Raw genomic sequence first — 20,700 nt, forward strand, 5'->3', positions numbered from 1 at the left:
GTTTGGAGTACAAACTAAAGAGCACCCAATCCCTCTTACTAGTTTCTAACTATTGCAGAAGGAAAAGGTATATATTCTAGTGAGAAGAGACATCTGTGAAGTGGCCCTAGGATGCAAGTGTCATGATTGTACTGCTAACAGCTTTATTCATTTACAATAAAACAGACAGAAAGATAGGCAATTAGACATCTTCACACATAAAACGAGTATAGTCAGAGGAGGAGTTTTGATTTCACTGAGAAGACAAATGCACAAACTATCCCTATCTTACTTAACAACCTGCCGTTCAGAGGGTGACACCTATCTACAAGATCACAATCCACTGTCCACTTGTTAAGATTTCCAAAGAAAATGCACACACGCTTTCCTTCATGCTACTCACACACTGAAGAAGCTTCTCATACCATGTACCTACATTGTCAATACTACCCTACTTGTGGGACAAACATGCAATGCAGAGTTTTCAGCATCATTGAAGAATTTGGCCATAACATTTAAAAAGCACTATAAAAGAACAACGTTTTTATTAGTTAAAGCACATCAGAAATTAAGAATAATAATGTAACTGCTTCAGAGCATCACAAAGTGTGGTAATGTCCGATTAGTAAACAAATCAGGTCTGCCATTAGCTTTAGGTTTCATTATAGAAGTTAAGATGGTTCAGTGTGGGTTTTTTTAATCCATGTTGAATCCAGATGAACTGACTTTCATTCAAGTCTTTAATACATTGCACTATTAACACAAAAGGACCTACCAAACGGTTTTCATCAAATACTTCAAAAAGGAGCCTGTGTTTCTGAGGATTAACCTAGGAAAAAGAAATATGTTACTAGTTAAAATATATGCTGAATCCCAGCAACTGTCCTCAGCAAAATCTCTGTGTATAAACAGATGTCTAGGAGGAAAGAAATACGTAAGACCTAAATTAAACAGCAAATCTACACCTTGCTGTCATTTCACTATACAGAACATTTCTGTCAGAAGCAATGAGCCAAGATTAGTGCTATCCCAAACTGTTCTTAAATCCATGTTCATGTTTTTAAACATTCATGGAATAAAGAAAATAATATCCAGACTGAAATTTTAACTCTGGCACAAATAAAAATGTTAATAAATGTATTTCTAAAGAAAGCAGTTTGTAAGCCTTTTTGAACATTAATTATAAACCTATTTCTGATTTTAAGATGAAGTAGAGAGAAAACATTTTCCCTAATGTGTTAATATAATATCCAACATACATAATAAGGTTGTAGAAAAACACTTACTCTAAATAAGAGTTCTTCATTCCACTTTGGGTTTAAGGACTGTATGTGGGGGAAAAAAAAATAAATTAGGAAGACAGCATTGGTTATAGTGACAATTCTGTATCAGTGTCTTTTTTGATGTTTTACATTTGTTTCATCCCATGTAATAATCTACTTTTGTACTTCGTTCTTAACCTTTAACCTTACTATTGCAGGTAGAAAGAGTCTCATACTGTTTAATACAGTACAGAACAGAGACAATTTATGCAAGTATTCTCAGATTTTAGCTAATGCCACAGATGCAGAGAAGGGCCCATTATACAGTCCAAATCAGTTAATTTACGGTATGTCTTCAGTAATTATCACTGCCTTCCCTCAGTCCACTATCCACATTGCTTACATGCAAACATATGTTAATGCTCAAATTATGAACTCTTGGCAAATGCCAAATCTCTCAACAACATAATCTAGACAGAGCAGGCACAGGTGGGCCAAAGCACAATATAGCCTGCTCAGCTAAACACATCAGTCAATTGTGGCTATTTTTAAAAATACTAGAGATACTTTGAACTCTCATAATAGCTAAACTAAATTAATCAGCGTGAAGGGAAAATGCATGAGTGACCTCGTAACAAACCACAGCCACTATCTGAAAAATTCGATTTGGAAAAGTACTTCCCCTCTCATATATACAATTTTTAATTTTTTGTTGATCTAACATGTTACCAGTACTAACACTGATTCTTTCCTGCAGATTTCTAGAGAAACAAGTAGTACCATGATTTATGTGAACTGTGCAATTTGATGTTGAAACACAACAAATTGTGTTTGTGTTTCAAACATCAAAAAGATAAAAGTTGTAGAGTAAGAGAGAGAATAAAAAGTTGGAGAGCAAGAGAGATTTTATATCATTAAAGATCTCAGAAAATGAGAACAATCCAATATTTCCATGAACAATAGTTTTGAATCAGTACTCACCTTATATTCTTTAATGTTTCTGTACCTTTCACTAAAATTATTGAAGGGGAAATATCAAAATAACACAATGAACAGTGAAACAGAGTAGGTCATGGAACATTCCTTTCCCCATGTCCATTCACTCAAGTGACATATAAATTCTCACATTTCCTGTAGTATTAACTTTTCCTCTAGACTCTGATCAAAAAACCAAAACCACCACACCCACAAACATAAGACAGCTAACCTTCTTAATTGTTTTTGTCTGAACACTGGTAAGGACTCCATTCACTGGATCATACACTGTCACTTTCACATACGGGTCACTGGGAGGGAGAAAGAAAGAGATAAGCATGCTGCTATATATCCTTTTTTGCCAGCATTATTAGCAGTTAAGTTTTAAATGGCTTAAATTAATAGAAGCTATGAAACTAGGAGTTACAACTGCTTTATAAACACCATACACTTTTGTACTATGAATAATTTTCTAAACAGTTTTAGAGATAAAACTAATCTAAACACTGTTACTGGTTATGACCATACTAGCTATGCCATTTTATATTCTGCACATCACAGTTTAATACTCTCTCCTCTTTCACAGTTCTTATTTCATGAGCACAGATTTATTCAATCCTCATGCATTCCAACAAGAAAAAAAAAAATCAGTTGTGACTGAAAAAGCTTGAAGTATTAAATCTCCTGGTTTTAACAATTTAAAACACCTGGAATTTGAGGTACTTCCCTGAACATGCAATATTTTTACTAAATCTTTTATCAGTTTCACAGAGTTTGAGTTTGACCTGAATTTTGCTGAAGGCGTCCTAATACGGTTGCTTATAATGGCCTACTGCCTCAGATTTTTTTTTTCTCCTTCCTGTGGTACAACAAACAACAGATTATATGAATATCTACTTTTCATTAACAGAGTCAAGGCATTCAATTGCTCAAACAGACTAGTAATAAAAGGTGACCAAGACTGTCTGCCATATGGCAAAAGAGCATACAGTTTTCACATATTTAAGTTATGAGAAAAGCTGCCCTATTTTTGTTTAAAGTAAAAAAAATTGCATGTAAAAAAAAAATTGAAGAGACTGTCTGGCTTTAGGGAAAACATGAATATCACAAGAGAAATTTTTCTAATGCTAAACTGATGTCATACAGAACAATTTTGCTAGTGCTAAAATAACAGCATTCCTGTACATATGCCAAAGCAGCTGAGAACAGAACAAGTACAAAATCCATCGCTACTTTTCTAGACTCTCTGTACGTGGGCCAGAAGAAAAAGTAGCTTTAATGTAAGTTGCATGCTGCCACTTGCCAATTCTACAAGATTCTACAAGGCATTTCAATTACAAAGTCTGATCTTTCCTGTGGTAAATGTTCAGCCACTTTGATTGTTTCCTCCCTTATACAGATTGTTAACTTTTAAATTTGTACATACCCAGAGCCTGCAGCCATTGGCGTGGGTTTACCACATCTATACAATTGGTGAATGCTGTTCCTCTGCATATATTTTGAGCTGCTGCTACCAGTGTTTAGTGTTGTGTTCATTCCACATCTTTAAAGCACAGATGAGATAGTTTTGATTATAACTGAACATTTGTTATTTTAGCTGCAGTCTACCTGAGGTAAAATACATACCTGTATCTATCCTCCATGGCAGAACCATTTCACCATGCAGAGAATTAAACCTTCCCACACATTGTTTTGCCAATGCATAAGATCTGTCCAAGTGACTCTTGGGCCAGAAAACAGGTATCTTCATGTTTACATAGTCTCTGATCATTTTATAAGGTTACCAGTTAAAACAGTTCTGATTTTTTTTTTTTTTTTAAAAAGGAACAGCAGGATTTACTAAGATCTAAACAGCTGTGGAAAGAAAATAAAGAAGCAGCTGTCCCTTAATACGTTAACGACATATATTCTTACCTGGCTCCTAAGATATCCTTCTTGGCCAGGCCAATTCCAGCTATAACCTTCACCCTGACAATTCGTGTGTTCTCCTAAAACACAAAATAACATATTCAAGATGCATTCAAATTTATTTTTCAGAACTAATTTTAATTTATAAAGCTAAAGCAATTATTGGCATAATTTTGAATTTACACTGAAAACTATAGATTAAGTAATGCAGTTACTCTGTCTGATAGAAAGAGCTCTAAGTTTCATTAGCAAATTTATTCTACCTTTACCCTTTTTCAAGTCTTATCACCATCATATGGTAGACACAGAACCAAAAAAACTGGCTAAGCCAATACAGTAGGATTGGGGGGGGGGGGGGGGGGGGGGGGGATGTTTTAAATTAATTCTGTTTTGTTTCTTGGCATTCTAAAGAAGTGGGATTTTTATTTGAGTTAGGGTGCTTAATACCACAGGACAGGATTGTTAACCTAGCATAGAATTGTTTCTGCCATCCACCTTCACCAAATTCCGAATTGTTCTGGCAGCAGCAGTCACCATTTTCCCCAGCAAGCCTTGCACTACACTTGTATCAGATTGGATGCAGTATGCACACACTGCGTAACACACACACGAAGGTCTTCTCCCAGGGCAATGTTAAGAGCAAGCTGCTACTGCCACAGTTCATACAGCCCAGTGACTTCTACTGCTCCCAACCACTCACAGGAAGCGGAGCAGCTGGGAGCAGCTTCCACGAGCAGTTCCCTCATTCCTCAGCAGGCAATTCTTCGCCGTCTTTTCTACAGAGTAGGCAAGGACCTTTGTGAGAACCCCCTCTGAACAGTCTAACAATTTTTGCTGCACATGGGCATGATCTGTTAGGATGCAAGTAATGGGTTGCCATTTACATCTCACTAGCCGTTCAAGCGAGTTGCATTAAACACTCAGACAAATGCACATACATAAATAAATGTTATATAGATAAATGCTCAAAATATTGGGATTTCTGAAGCAACAGGTCAACAGGGTATGAGATTTTTAAAAACCAAAAAACTGTTTCAGTCACACATTATTCAAATTACAGCTTCACAGGAATGACATAAGTGATTGCACCCTTCCTGTTAATTAATATAGCTGTGCAGTCTTACATGGCTCATCTGATAAACTACTGAATTCAACAGGGAAAAAAATCCCAACAGCTGTGACCATGTCAGAGGAAGAAGACAAATGCACACTCTTTCTCTGGAAAGCAAAAAGCTTTACAGATGAAGGACTGTTTGTAGGCAATGGCTAGTCAGAGACACTTGTGAGGAAAGCTGATCCAAATCTAGATGGTTAAGGAGTTACACAGATACCAAGAGCAATGGGTGAAGCAGCAGATGCTGTCCCTGAGACCCTGCTGAATTCCACATATGACTGAAAGTCCTTTCAAAAGGAGACACATAGGAAGCACTCAGAAAGTTTGCATTATTGTTGGTCTTCTATATAACCACAGGGCTGGACTCGCTGACCAATACCAACTGGAGGGCTTCATAAAAGCTAAGGGAGAGAACTGCATGCTAATCCTGAGCAGAGACTACTGGCTAACAAGGTAAAGCTGAAAACAAACCACTAAATAAAAATAAAACTTAAAAAAAAAAAAGTACACCATTTTCTTCCACTCTCTATAGTTAGAGGTGATTGCCAGGGGCCTGAGACAAACATCTCCAATATCCACTTACTGACAAAAAGAGTCAATTGGTCAAGACAGTTCCAGCCAAATCACTATCTTCCACCGTCAACTCAAAGAAAATTGTCTCCTACTAGGAAAGCTAATAGTTCAGAAAAGAAAGACCTAACAAGCAACCTCACCCAGCACTGACCACTAGTAGGTGTCCCAAGCTTTCAAAATTCTTAGTCATGATCAGGGTTTAGAGCACATAATGTTACCAATATGTTTTATGACAGTAATAGAACTGATGAGATTTAAGAAAAAAATAAGTATAAAACTATGTTAGCATCAAATTAAGAAGAGCCATTTGTTAATATTTTTATATATCATATATAACCTAAAATATCCACCCTTGTTTTACATTCCAAAACAGCGTCCAATTTATCTTCTATCAATTACTTGTCTTCAGTGACATCCAACAGCAGCGAGGTTTGGAGACTACTCAAGCTGAAGAGTATTACACATGCATTTGCACTCACCGAGCACTTCTGCACTTCACTCAGTTCACCACTACCCTCTCCCAACAAAAGGGGGGTCCTCAGTCACAGCCCATGGACACAAGTGACAGAATCCAGCTCAAGAAACAATCTCACAAATCTCCTTATCAGAAAAAAAACAGCAGCAGATGTTGGTGTAGAATACACTGCCCTAAAATACAAATACTTTTTCTTGTATCTGTGTTGAGTTGCTTAGACCAGAAGCTTTTCTCTATTATTCAAGCATGAGAAAATTAAAGATGATTAGACACTTCGGGCACAGGCATCTCAGAGTCAGGCTTAACAAGGCATCAAGGTAGTCCACACAGGGGAGATCACAGAAATAGGATCCACAGTCCTCAGATTTTAAAGTTGGCTTAATCACATGGTTTGTTTACTTGTATCGTAACACAGATCTGAATTTATCTGAATGTTATTTTACAAAAAGACAAGTTGCTTTGTATATGACCTCAGGAAACCAGAAGCCACAAACCTGAGGCTGGCATGCTGAAGGTTGATTTAAACATGCCTTGCTGAAAGAGAGAGTATTATTTATTTGTGGTCTGTGCCAAACAAGGACAGCCACAGGATCTCAGTTAGTCCAGCAGAACAACTGAGCAAGCAGACATCTGCTTATGAACTGCCATGTAGAAATATCCTTCTAGATTAACAGTTTAAAAAAAACTGAATTGTTCACAACAATCTTCCCCAATCTTTTTTTCACTTTTTCCACTAACCATTCTCACCCCCCAAAAACCCACCACACACCTTTCTGCACATTTTTTAAACTGGCATGTGATACTGACAGGTCCACCTCTTCCTTTTCCAAGCTACAAAGACTAGAAACTTCAGAGAAAAACCCACACTTATGTGCAAGGGCAATACTTAATCACGCGAGATTAGGTTCCCCATTCTCTGGTCACGCTAGCGCGCAAGGCAGATCAGAAGAAATTCAGACAGCTCAATCCAAATGCAGTCAGAAGTGCCTTACATTGGAAGGACCCATTACGCCATGGCCCCGCACATCCTGAAGAGGCAGAGGCCTGCTGACAGGATACCAGCCTGTGCTGTGACCATATGACCTCTTCTCCCCACTCACTGATGACAGGCAGAACTGCTAAAGAACTGCTGCTACAGCTCACAAACACACAGATCTCAGAAAGGGATGAACAGCCAAAGAGTTCCAGGACTGTTTGAAGCTAATTTCATGCAGCCAAAGATTAGGCGGTGCAAGCTCTGCACAAAGCATCAGATACTTGATTCTGGCATCTACAGGGAAAAGGTTGAAAACCAAAATTTCATGGTTTCAAAGGCAATTTCGACCCTTTTCTTTTTCATTCACCTTGCTCAGGAGATCCTTATTTGCCACCTTTGTAGCCACTCGTACAAGAAACGGTGGATGGGTAACTGTTTCTGTAGATCCACAGGCAGCTGCAGCCTGACTGTGTTTTCGTGGCCCAAGATACACACGGGCTGCAGCCTGTACCTCTTCTGTATTGACCGTAGACACACTCAAGCTCACCTTGCTACTCTTTTCCACCACTGCGGTGGTTCCAGGGGTTCTGGTGGCACAGGAAGGGACAGGCATCTAGTTAGTAACCAGGAACACGCCAGCTATGCCTAGTAGCACTGCAACTGGTCTACGAAACTGCGCTCTCAGTCCAATTTATCTCCCCAAGAGTCTCTTCCTGGCCATAAATGCCTACCCATGCTTTTGCAGTCCTGACGTCAACTTGAAGGGGTCAGTCTGAATTTATTCCATCTGTACAAATGAAGAGACAGAGTATTCATTGCTGCTTCGAACACACTAGGAGTCTAATAGGCTTGATGCCCTAGTACCCAGCTGCTCTGTAAGACAGACATGCACTTCTGACACACATACACAGACGATACCCCAAAGACAGCAGCTCTGGGCACAGAGTTGTACAGGGATTGTTTGTATAGATGGAGCAAGGATGTTCAGCTGCTTTGACAGCCACTTTGGAGGCTGGAGGGAAAAAAAAAACCCAAAAAAATGACACAATAATGGCCCACAACACAGCATCGTACACAAAATACAAGCAGAACATTTCACTATTAAAGCTGTGAACTGTTAAGCTGTTCCCTCTGAGAATACAAGTACCCCAATAAGACTCAGCTTAAAACAGTGTGGGAAAAGAAGAAGTATGTGTAAAACTACTGAATCTCCCAGGGAGTGGCTACATACAAATGAAGTCCAAATGACACTGAGTGTTTATATCAGTTAGTGTGCTCCTAACAAGTTCAAGGATAAATTATTTCTTGGAGTTGTATAGTATTTCTAAAGCTGAGAGGTGGGGTACATGGTGGGGATAAGACTACCACATATTACAGAGACTGAACCGTCCAAAAATTCTTGGTCTGATTACGTCAGACAAAACACCCTTTACAGAGCTGAATCAGCAAGTTAGTTATCTTATTATGAACTTCCAGGTTTCATCGTTATTCTATTGTTAATTGTATTAGTATATTCTACAATACATGTTCAAGATTAACTGGTCAAAATAGCTGTATCTGCTAGCACATGCCATTTTCATCATCTCCAACAATGAATCGATCACCGGGTGGTGAGCAATTGTTGCATTGCACATCACCTGTTTTTGTATATTCCTCTATCAGTAACATTATTATTATTTCCTCTTTCTTTGCTGTCCTATTAAACTGTTTTTAAGTCAAGCTGTGAGGGAGGGTTGTGTCTGATTCTCTCCCCATCTCACCGGGGGTTGGGGAGGAAACTACAATTTGTCACCTTACAAGTTTTAGCTGCTGCCTATACCTGACCTCAAAGTGTTTCATTTTGTGCACTGAAACACTGTAATGTTACACCAGCAAGAGGCATTTACCTTTGCCAGTCATTGCAACATCCCATAATTCAACTATGAACATATTACACTACTAGTTGTTCTCCTTTGCTTGAAGCAGTAAAACAAAACACATAACATGTTATTTTCCAATTCAGTAGGTTTAAAGGCTCTCTCTGATGTTAATGTACACACTTGAAGTCCAAACAATTTTATAGGAGTTTTCAGCAATTTGCAATTCATTTCTTAGCTTGAACAATGATTCCTGACATATCCCAAACCTCTAGCAGATGACTGGAGACAGACTCAGATAAGCAACTACCATATAGAAAAAGCAGTTTGACATGTGTAAGATATATATAAAATGCAGGTAAATTAAAATAATTTTATAGCAATAGAAGAGAAAGGTTTTTAATTAGGAATAGGGTTCTTCAGAGTACATGTTTGATTAGTATTGAAAAAAATAAATTGTATTTTAATCTTTGGTTCAAGTTTTGGTTTTGCTTTTTCAATATACTTCTACAGAAAAGATTCACACAGGATGTAAGGAAACACTAAAACCAGAGTGGTTAATTTAATATAAAACATAAAATGGTAGTATCTGCTGGACTACTAGACAGCTTTTTTTGAGGAAGCCAAAATGAAAATGTCCGAGTAGTCTAACAGAGAGCACACTTTGTAGTAAACAATTGCTCTAGGCAATAACATCCTGTTATTCTTTTGTTCCAGTTAGACAGGTCACGAATCAACTATCACTATATCAAGCCAAGAAAAGAGCACCAAAGGCTATTACAACAATGGAACAGTAGAGCAGCATCACCTTTTAAGATTCTAGTAATATCAGCAATGAAATATATGAAGTTTTTCTCAAGTTTCATACCATGTCTGCATACAGTGCAGATAAAAAGAGAACAGAAAATTCAGCATTGGGTATGTGCAGATCAGGCAAGCCAAAATAAACATACCAGTAGTTCAATTCAAAACTGAAACCAGTAAGTAGCCCAGCCCAGTGAAAGAGCATGAAAAGAAATGGATGTTCAGTGGGCTGAATGTGTGCTACATCCCATGTGGAGCGATCCCTCCCATCCCATGTACTGAGGTCCAGAAGGTCAGCAGAGGGGAAGAAAAAAAAAAAAATATCATAAACTATTATACAGTGTTCTGCAGCGCACATCTACACAGACTGCTGACCTCATTAAGGAACAGCTATAAACAGCAAGAAAAGTTAGGACACTTGCATGGGTAGAAGTGCACTAAAGCCAAGACCCCATTAAAGAGTAAGTACTAGCGTGAGAGATACACACCATGAATGCATAGTTTCTTCTGTGGCGTGCTTCTCAAATCTGTGAGATGTCTTACGCAAGGTACCTGGCTTTACCCTACTAGTAGCTTGTATTTCATGCACAAATCATTGATTAAAGACTGACATCATCACATAGAAGGCTCTGAAGCCTAGAAGCAACTCAAAAACAGTGCTGAAGCTACTTACAGCTGAAGTGGCTACATATTTCACTTGAATAGACAGCTTCTGCATTTGCCAATTTTAGTAGTTGAAACTGCTGTTTCTGTAAGTTTAAAAAAACTGTATCTTAGCAAGTTTCCTAGACTGTATCTCCCATCCAAGAGCACTTATTTCAAATTGCATTAAAAGTTTGGGGTTTATTTTATTCTTTACCTTGAGATCATTATGACCATAAAAGTTATATTTGAGTGTTTCACAGCAAAAACATTTATTGGAGTGATAAGCAGTCTTTTCAAATCAAATAAACCTTTCGGAGTCTGAATAATTAAGGATTTGGCTCTTCTACTACCTACACTGAGGTTGGCACAAAATGTTCTCCCTTAAGCAGTGCAGAAGATATTGACATTCTAACCTTAAAAACAACATTTAAAGAACAGATCTTCTTCATATGTTACAGAAAAAGAGGTACTAAGAATTTTAAATAAAATTCTTTATATCTTAAACAAAAAAAAACTTCAACACATAAGATCAGGCTAGCTAAGAGCACTTATATATGCTATATTCAGCTTGAGCAATTCCAGCAGGAGGTAGATACAAAGTTGACAGCGCGAGTAATAGGCGCAACGAATTTATGGCTAAAACCTACCATCTCATTTGAAAGAAAGGATTTCCCACAGAATGGTGAGCCTCACCTGAAGGAAAGTAGTTCCTGTAATATTCAGACCTTGCAAGTAAGGCAGATGTGTACGTTTGGTGACCTTTAAAAGATAATAAGTTTTGTTAGCTTCACCGGGAGCTGGAAAGTGGGAAGAAGCCTTGCCCGTCTTGGCCATTGCTTCACAACCCAGAGAGCACTCTCCTCCCTGTCTATGGTGACCAACAGAGCTGAACTTTTTTTTTTAAAGAAAATTTTTTTTTAAGAATTTTTAAGAAATTCTCTCAAAGTAAGCAAAGCAACTTTTAGATTCAGAAAGATTGATTAATGTAGATCTATAATAGGAATCTTATAAACCTAATGGAAGTCATTAACTTCCACCTGCCAGTTACAGTCCAGTCTAACTCACTAAAAGAACTTAAATGGTAATTGTACCATAGGAGCATTTTGTGTTCATAAATAAGGAAGTCTCATCCTTCAAGAAATGCTGTATTTAACACCTCCATTTGATTGCAAATTAAAGAACAGATTAAAGGAGGGAAGAGTCCACTAATGGAGTTACCCATTTGTCAACAGAACTTTACTTTAACAAAAAAAAAAAAAAAACCCACACACCACAAAAGCAAAACCTCCAAACCAAAAAAAAAAACAAGAACCAAACCACTTGTCAACATGTGCAACCCAATACCCACAACAGTCACAGCCAGTGTTGGTTAGTTCAGTGTGAAAGAAAGGCTTTAAAAAACAAAACAAACCCAGGTACATAAAACAGCTTCTGGAAACCATCAGTTCTACACAATTTGTATTGCTGTTCAAAAAAAACCAACCAACAGACAAACAAAACCCAACCACAGCCCGTCAACAAACCTAAAAAAACCTCCCAAAATCCCAAACCAGCAAGCGTCACCATTTCTACAAGTGTCTAAACTATTCCAGATACACTGGATGCTAGATCACACCTTGCAATGGGAAAGTCCTTCACAGCCTACAGTAAATTCTGAGTATTTGTGAATCACGGAGGTATGCATGTCTATTTTTTCTAGTGCCCCATATAAGAACAGAGTCAGATGGAACAGACATCCAGTACAGAGGTGCTGGGGAGGCCATAGGGTTTGAACAGGAACAGAAACATTGTGCTGCCTCACGCTCAGGCACAAACGAGCCAAACAACATTACTGTTTTTATCAGAAGCAATCCAGAGGACGACTAGTCCATATCAGTCTCCAAATGTCTCAGTAAAGTAATGTGTGAAAGATTTCTGGTCATCAGCAACAATATAGCAATATGAGAAGGGTTGTGGGGTAAGGTGTGCAGAAGTAAAGAAAACAAACCATGTATGCAAGACATTCAGCTCACCAGCAGTAAGCTAAATAACCTTAACAACCTACTCCACTAGTATATCGTAAAGGAATATAAAAATACATCTAAAGCTTTCCAGAATGAAATACCATATGCTTATAGAAAACTTTTGTGACCTGCAGAAAACAAGAACACTTTTTGTACATAGGACACCTCTCAAGTGACTGAGAAATCTAAAGTGGCAAACACATACAAGTGGGAAGTGTATTTTTGCCTATGAGAAGTTCCCATCCCTGAAACAGATCAAACATAACAGACAACAGATCAAAAGAGATAGCTAACATATTATTTAGGCAATATAGAAAGAGCTAAGCAAAATAAGAAAGTCCTTAATTCAGGCTGGGAGTGCAAGAACTCTTTTTTATATATATATATGATGTGTGTGTGTGTATATATACACACACACACACCCCTGATAGATTCAGACACCGAAATTCAGATACCTAAATAGAGCACATACAATAACCCACTGTATTCACAATAACCTCAGCTAGAGCTTCCTTTTCATTCCAGCTTCTTCATCATTTTGTTTGTGTCAGCAACATCATATTAACAATCCTTTATTAAATTCAAGTGACTAATACACCATTAACCAAGAAATCTGAAATAAATGCGTAACTCGGGGGCTGCGGGGTGAAGAGGAAGAGGAGAAACCCACACTCTAATACTGCACTCAACTGCCTCAACAATTAGACCAACTTCTCTTCACCTTCCTTCCTTATTTACCATTTATTTACAACTATTATATTCACCATATAATTGTATACAATAGCTGCAACAAATAAAGTGGTTTTTCAGATAACACCGCTTTCTTCTACCAAACAATTCTGATTCATACCCCAAGCAAATCCACCTTGCAGAATGGGTCACAGAGCAGCCCTGGGGAAGCAGCAGTGTGCAGACATGAACTGTGTAAAGCCTGCAAAATGAGAGCAGGGGAAGGCTTTTACAGAAAACTCCTTGATGCTACTTTCTATATGATTTGGGTTTCTGACTTTATGCTTTTGTTCTGATTCTGTGTATGCAATCTTCCAGATTTAAACTCTGGGAAGACAAAAAAAGACCATCTAGAGAGGCAGAGCTGTAGTTTCCATTCTAGTACCCTGGGCAAAAGCAGCTGGCAGCAGTTTTCCTATAACCGTAAGATCATTTGTTTTGTCATTTGTGCATGCAGATTCATACATGAAAACTATGAAGAAAACTGAGTAAGTTCTTTACATGTGAATCAATAAGCACCAAGTGATTATCAAAGTCTCTGATGATAAACAAACTGCATTTTTCACATTTGTAACTTTAAAAAGTTTGGCTAACCTTTTGAATTACACAAAAAGTTGGGTCTAACAGATGTTACATACTCAAACTTTCTCATCCTCCCCCCAGCTGTTCTAAAGGAAGCGTTCATGTTCAAAAGGGTGGAGGGAAGATCAGAATTGTTCAATTTTGACCAGATTTCAAAATATTTTCCCCATAGCAAGGGAGGCTAAGTAACAACTAAACTGACCAAAGTTTAATGAAGTTAAAATAGAGAGCCTGAGGCATGGAATGTTTTAGTCCAACTAGATAGCCTCAGAAAGTTACTAGCAACTGAAAATAGGATCTTGTAATGGGAAGTACTATGCAACCCTTGCAGCATGCTGTGATGATTTTCTATTAGAATGCCTACGCAATTCAAATATTAAGAAAAAAAAAAATCATTTGAAAGCTTTATAGTTACTTCTCTAGAAGTAAAGCAGAACTTGAGAGAGCGAGCCATGCTAACAGATTAGGAATAATATTTCATAGTTTTAATAAAGTGAATTCCTGCTAAAGATGCAACAAGTGTGCACTGACACAGAGATCATCAGTGCCTGGACACAAAAAGAGCTGATCAAAGACAGTCTTGGTAAAATATCCTGTTGGCTCAAAGACAATATTGCTGACATTTCACACAGGTCACCAAACAGCTTTCAGATGAATACAGCTTTTAGTCTTCCTGTACCTGCAATTAGAAAAAAAAGTGACCTTCTGTCTTCTTGATAAAGTTAACTATTCCATCAATATTCTGCCCTATGCACAAGCCCACCCCGGCTGCCTAACCACTTAAGCACAGCAACCGATACCTCCGTACCAGCCGCCTTCCAGGGATCCACGTGCTCGGGAACTACGACCTCACGACAGCAGGCGCTGTACAAGTCACTGTCAGTTACCCACGACTTTATTGCCAAGAAACGCCGAAACACACACAAGATTTGGTACTCCTGCTAATGCCGAGAAAAGCACCATCGCTCAGGCCCCGAACTACCTTCCGCACCATTTTAATCCACACACCGCTTCAGCGGTTCAAACGCTGTCAGTGACAAAGCCTGAAACAAAGGCTTTATTCTTCAGCACCGGGGGAGGGAGCGGGGGGAGAAGCAACCCCGCTTCACCCATCCAGCTCCGTCACGAGGAAGTTGCCCAACGCACGCCAATCTCTCCGTCCGTGGGGGGAGGCTCGCGCAGCTCCCGAAGCGCAGCCCGGAGACAGGAATGCCGGGGCCAAGAGACACGGCAGCCGCCAGCTTACCGCGCTCTGGCGGGGAGGCCCGGCAGCCAGTGCGGGGGAGAGCTAGCACCGGGGGGGGGGGGGGCCAGCCCCGCGCTGCCCCGCTCCCGGACGGGCCCACACCTCACCTCACCTCAGCCCGCCCCTCAGCCCCGCTCCCCTCCCCCCCGCCGCCACGCCAGACCGCGGCGGGCCCGCAGGAAACGCCCGCCCTGAGGGGAGACCCGCCCGGCCCGGCCCGAGGGGAAGCCGCCGGCCGCCAAAAAAAGAAGAGGGACGCGCGCGGAAACGCTCCCAGACCTCACCTCTTCGCTCGACAGCCCGAACACCTCAACAGGAGAAGCCGCCATGGCTGAGCGGCGCGCGCTCCCTACAGTCCCGCCGCCGTGTTTACCCGCCGCCACCGCCCCGCCGCGCGGCCAGCCGCCACCCCGCCCACCGCCCCGCCCACAGCTCACCGCGAGCGCGGGCACGCGCGCCCCTTCTCTCCCCGGCCCCCCGCCTCGTCTGATTGGCGCAGAAGCCCGCGCCACCGCCCACCCGGGAGGTGGAAGCGCATTCCGATTGGCTTTCGCTCCGCACCCCGCCCGGAGACACGCACCGCGCGGGCCTCCCTAAGGTCTACCGCCCCTCAGGGCGCCTCGCGCACGCGGCCGGTCTGTCGCACGCCCCGGGGGGAACACACGGCCAGCACCGGGCCTTCCCCCGCCCTGCTCGAGCGGCATCCCTTAGCTAGGTCGCGGGGTGAATAAAAGCGTTTTTCGAAAAATTTTCCCTGTGGTGTACATCGTCGAGGTCTTTTCCGTATCTCTGAAGGCCAGGCACAAGCTGTGGGAGCTTTTGCCTAATCCCTTCTCATCCAGGGAACCTTCTGGAATTCCGAAAATTTGTGGAAAAATGAGAGGAAAAAATAATCACCGTCAGTGTGCAGGAAGGACCTTGCCCGCCAGACGAGGTAGTGCTGCCTTACAGGGTACTGGGAGGAGAAAGGAAGTCCCTGCTGTGCAAGGAGACGACCTGACCTGACACAACACCCAAGCCAGGAGACTGCCAGAGGAGAGAAAAAGATAAACTGTAAAACCCTTGTCCAAAGCAATAATGTTGTAAAGACTTTCCATTTTCTCAATATAAAAATCTGCCCCCCATTCAAACTTCCAAGTAGGATAGCAACACCTTAGTAAGGGAGCGTGACAACATTTCACGCTTCAGGTCATTCCCAAATCACCATTCAGTGGTGCTTCCCAGCCGTCATCCATGCTCCTATTGGAAGGACATGGTTCTGTGATGGTTTTGTAAATGGCAGAATTCACTCTGCCTTCAACAGCTGCCTGTGAGTCTCTCAGGAGTCCCTCCCTGCCCACTGGCCTTCTCAATCAACAGAGGACAACAGGAAGAGCTGTGGTAAAAAAAAACTATAAATAGAGTGTTTTAGTTTGAGTTTTATAGCCGTAAGCCTTTGTACAAGCCTGAGCCAAACTCCTCCAGGCGCCACACAATCTGCGAGTGCAGAGAACGTACCTTCATCTTAGGATGACAATGTGGAAAACCACATGTGTTGCTAACAACGGAACAAATGTAGCAGCACCTGTACTGCAGGGAACCAGTGTCTTTCATTATCTTTCAGCTCATCCAACCTGGCCCCTCACGAACTGGGTGACCTACTTTTCTCATCATCTCATGAGAAACTCTACGCTTTCCAACAACAAACGCAGACCCAGGCTCAACTCTTTGAACTGCACCCCAAGCAGACCGCAAAACACCCAGGTAACTAACACCTCCACAGCAGGGCTCAGGCAAGCCTGTGCCCGTTACCACACACACTTACGCTCTGCTCCCAGGGCTAGCAAGGAGGCTCTGAGGAAAGGCAATCTCAAAGCCACATCAGTTTGTGCATGTCCCAAAATAAGTGTAGGGTATTACCTATGAAAAATCAGGTGAATGTCTGAGAAACAGACAAAGTGCCATTCGGGCAAGTCTCTTCATAGTCATGATCATCCATGAATCTGAACAGCTAGATTTATATGGAGAAATGATATCTTTTATTAGACCAACTGATAAGGTTTGGAAAAAAGACCCAGATAAGCTTTTGGATAATTCAAAAGAAAGAGACCCCTTCTGTTTCTGGATCAAGCCTCTGGAAACCCAATGTTTCTCTCCAGTTCCCTTCACTTAGCCTTGCCTACAGCACTCTCCCAGCGCAAGTTGGGAGGTTCGTCCAAATTTAAGTGGGAGGTTCCTGGCTGACAGCCAAGCAAGGAAAACCTGCCCAAGTTACAGCAGGCACGATTTCTAGGTCCAGTTACTTTGTGAAACACTTGTTTCTGTGATTGAGCCTAACGTTGATTAGTAAATTGTTCTTACAGCTTGGTAGAAAAAGCGTGTGGGTTTGTGGCTGTTGAGCATGAATATCTGTTTTTGCAGTGCTGCCTCTTATACTCTGCTCTCTACCATATCAGACAGAAAGCATCAGACTCCTAAAAACTTACGGGTGATGTTTTTTTTTTCAAAATTGTATTGGTTAATCTAATAACAGAAACTGGTTTATTTTACCCCCTGTAAATCTCCTGCTACAACATGACTGTCACTTGCTTGAACTCTGCTCACCTGTTTTTCTGCAGTCTGTCTCAGCTTTTCTATGCACGGGAAGGCTATGAGAAGCAGCACTCTCAAGCAGCCTGAAGTCTGTTTAACAAAGGTTTTGTGTTTGAATATTTTATTAGCACGTCAGTTACTGGGCTTTTTTGTAATACAACAAAACTCAAACATTAAATTCTGAGTAATATGTCATTTCAATAATTTTGAAATTTGAAATAATGCCCTTTTGAAATTTACAATAGTACATTAGCATACTCAATTTATTATATTACATTTTTTTAAGTAGCAGAGTGTAACACAGCCACAATAAGATCACACTGATTAATTTTTTCTGTGGAAAGACCAAATCCTTAAGTAGATGACCTGCTATCAACAAGGCTTACATTTCTGGGTTTGTAACTTGGAAGTATCCATAGACTAAGATAAGGTCTATGTGCATTTTCAGTGGGATCAATAGTTATCTTCTAGTTATCCAGCAAGATATCTAGCAGTTCACTCAAAACAGAAGAATTTTAAATTAAAGAATTCTGTTATTTAAAAAGAGGGGAAAATAAACCACAATCTGTTTGTTAACAAACATTAAGTTCTTATGTAAGATATGTATCTCCAGCATTTAATATTTTATGGTCTTATGCAGTTACAGACTAATAGTGGAAGAGAGCTCTTCTGCGAGCTCTTCCTCTTTCTGCAAATAATTGATTTTCAGTTGCAGAGAATAACGTGCATTGGGATCACCTGAGTGCAATGGAACACTTTAACTGTATATCAAGACCATTAAAAACATATTAATATTTTATCTCATTACTCCATCCCAATAGCGAGTTCTCATCTGGTAACAAAGTGTGACTTCTCTTGCCGTCTAAGTTAACCTTCAAGTCCCATGAAAGATCAAAATATTACAGACTTTAAAAATACTTTCCATCTCTTAGATGATGGTGTTCAGCCTGATAGACCCAATTTCTGGTCTGAATTTTATATACATTTACAATATATGGTTTGTGTCTATCGGAAATGCTTTTGTAAGAAGAGAATCCATACACTATAACAGTGAGCTGCTTTGAAAAAAACAAAGCAGTGTTTGTTTTTAAAGGAGGAAATAATGTGGGAAAAGCAGATTTGTTTCAGAATTCCAAAGGGTTATCATAACAAAATAACCTTTAGCTTAAGAATATATATTAACTATAGTCATGGTTAAGTTACAAAAGCTAGGACATCAAGTGACATCAAAGTATATTTTATCTTATTAAATATAGGATATACTTTTGCTACAGAAGATTTTAAATCAAATTAGACAAATTATCTTCACTGCTCTTCCTTTAAACCAAAGGAATCAGAAGTCATTTTAACTGCAATTAAACAAAAATCCAGAGGAAAATGACACAAACAGATTTTTGTCCTATTGTCTTTTATTCTACTGAGTCATATAATAGAAAATGTTATGATGAACCACTCACAACGTCACATTGGCAGGTAAATGGAAAACTACATACAAGAGGGGATTAATAGGGAAAAAATGTATTGCTAGTGAGTCATTGCTATGACTAAGAGAAGTAAATACCTATTGATAGCCTAGTAATCTCAATTCCTCTACTACTATAGCAATGAGTCACTAATGAGAATAATGCCAGAGAGATAGTTGAGAGCCTGAGACTCAACACTCTTCCTGGCTCTGCAGTTACGTGCAAATACGTGCTAGATCCTGGTGCTTAATACTAGATTTCAAATACCATGATAACAAGATGCAAAATTGATACAAAGATGAAAGCTTAAATTTTGTAAGCAAGAGCTTCAGTCTGGTAAAAGTCACCCCAGACTGACTGTTGTCTCTGCATTGCATCGCAACTAGGCTGCCATTAGCTCACGCAGAGGTTTCACCAGCCTCTTACTGCTCCTTTTCATTCTCGGTTCTCTGAAGTCACTGGTTCTGTTTTCCTCAACTTTTCTTCTTTCCCTTAAAAATAACCTATCTTCAGTTTGGACACATGTTGCTTTCTGCGTTGCCTGCTGCCAAGCCACTGCCCCCAGTTGTCTCAAACCATGCAGCTCTGCTGGTCCCTGCGGGATGACAGCAACACATGACCATCACCCAGGGACACATCAGATGTGAACCCCAAATTCTCCACTCAAGTAGCTCCTTTTCAGGGCTGCCTGCAGACAAAAATTAACACTGCTCTTGAAGCATGGGTCTGTGTTCCCAAGGCACTAACACCTGCCCTGGGCCAGCTCCCTCCGCCCTCCCTGCAGAGATCTCTGTCCCCCAGGAAAGCTGCTGAGATCTCCAGCTCTCAGATCGGGAGGCTGTGAGAAGGGAAAGATGTAAGAAATGTTTTTCCTAATTTCTATGACTAGTGTAACAGTTTACAAAGCAATTTCATTTGGAAAGCTCTCTGGCTTGATGAGCAAACCTGCATAGTAAGAAGAGCAACTGTGGTGGAGGTGGAAAGTCACGCTCATTTTGTGCATATGCATTTGAATGAAGTGGTAAACACTTGTCTGAATCACCACCACTCAGATGTCATCTTTTTCTCCCTATTTTCAGCTTGAGGGGGAGGAGAGCTGCCAGAACAGAAACCCGGAGGTGCTGAGCTCCAGTCAACTGCTGTCATGCTGTTCCCAGCTTAATTCACCACCAGTGATCCCATGGTTAACACTGTCATTGTGGATATTTCTGTTAACAGCTCAACCCATCACAATGTTACAGAAGTAAGACCTTTCTGGTGATGACGCATTTGGGCTTTTCTTCTTTAAATACCTTGAGATTATAATTCTCCATATGTGTATAAAGTAGTACATGCTATATGCTCCTTGCCAGTGCCTAAAACATCACCAAGACCAGAGAAAGCTACTGTTCTGACTTGGTGCGTCACTGAGCAGCACTTATGCACTCCCATCTTTACGCCTCTCATTTTCACATAAGGTGCTCCTTCTCATCGTGTTTCTCCCTTATTCCTTTAGAAAGATGGGAATAGTAAATAATTGCTGTTATAAGTTATAACCAC

The sequence above is a fragment of the Phaethon aethereus genome (assembly GCF_964289735.1).
Source record: "Phaethon aethereus genome assembly, chromosome: 12".
NCBI classification, from domain to species: Eukaryota; Metazoa; Chordata; class Aves; order Phaethontiformes; family Phaethontidae; genus Phaethon; species Phaethon aethereus.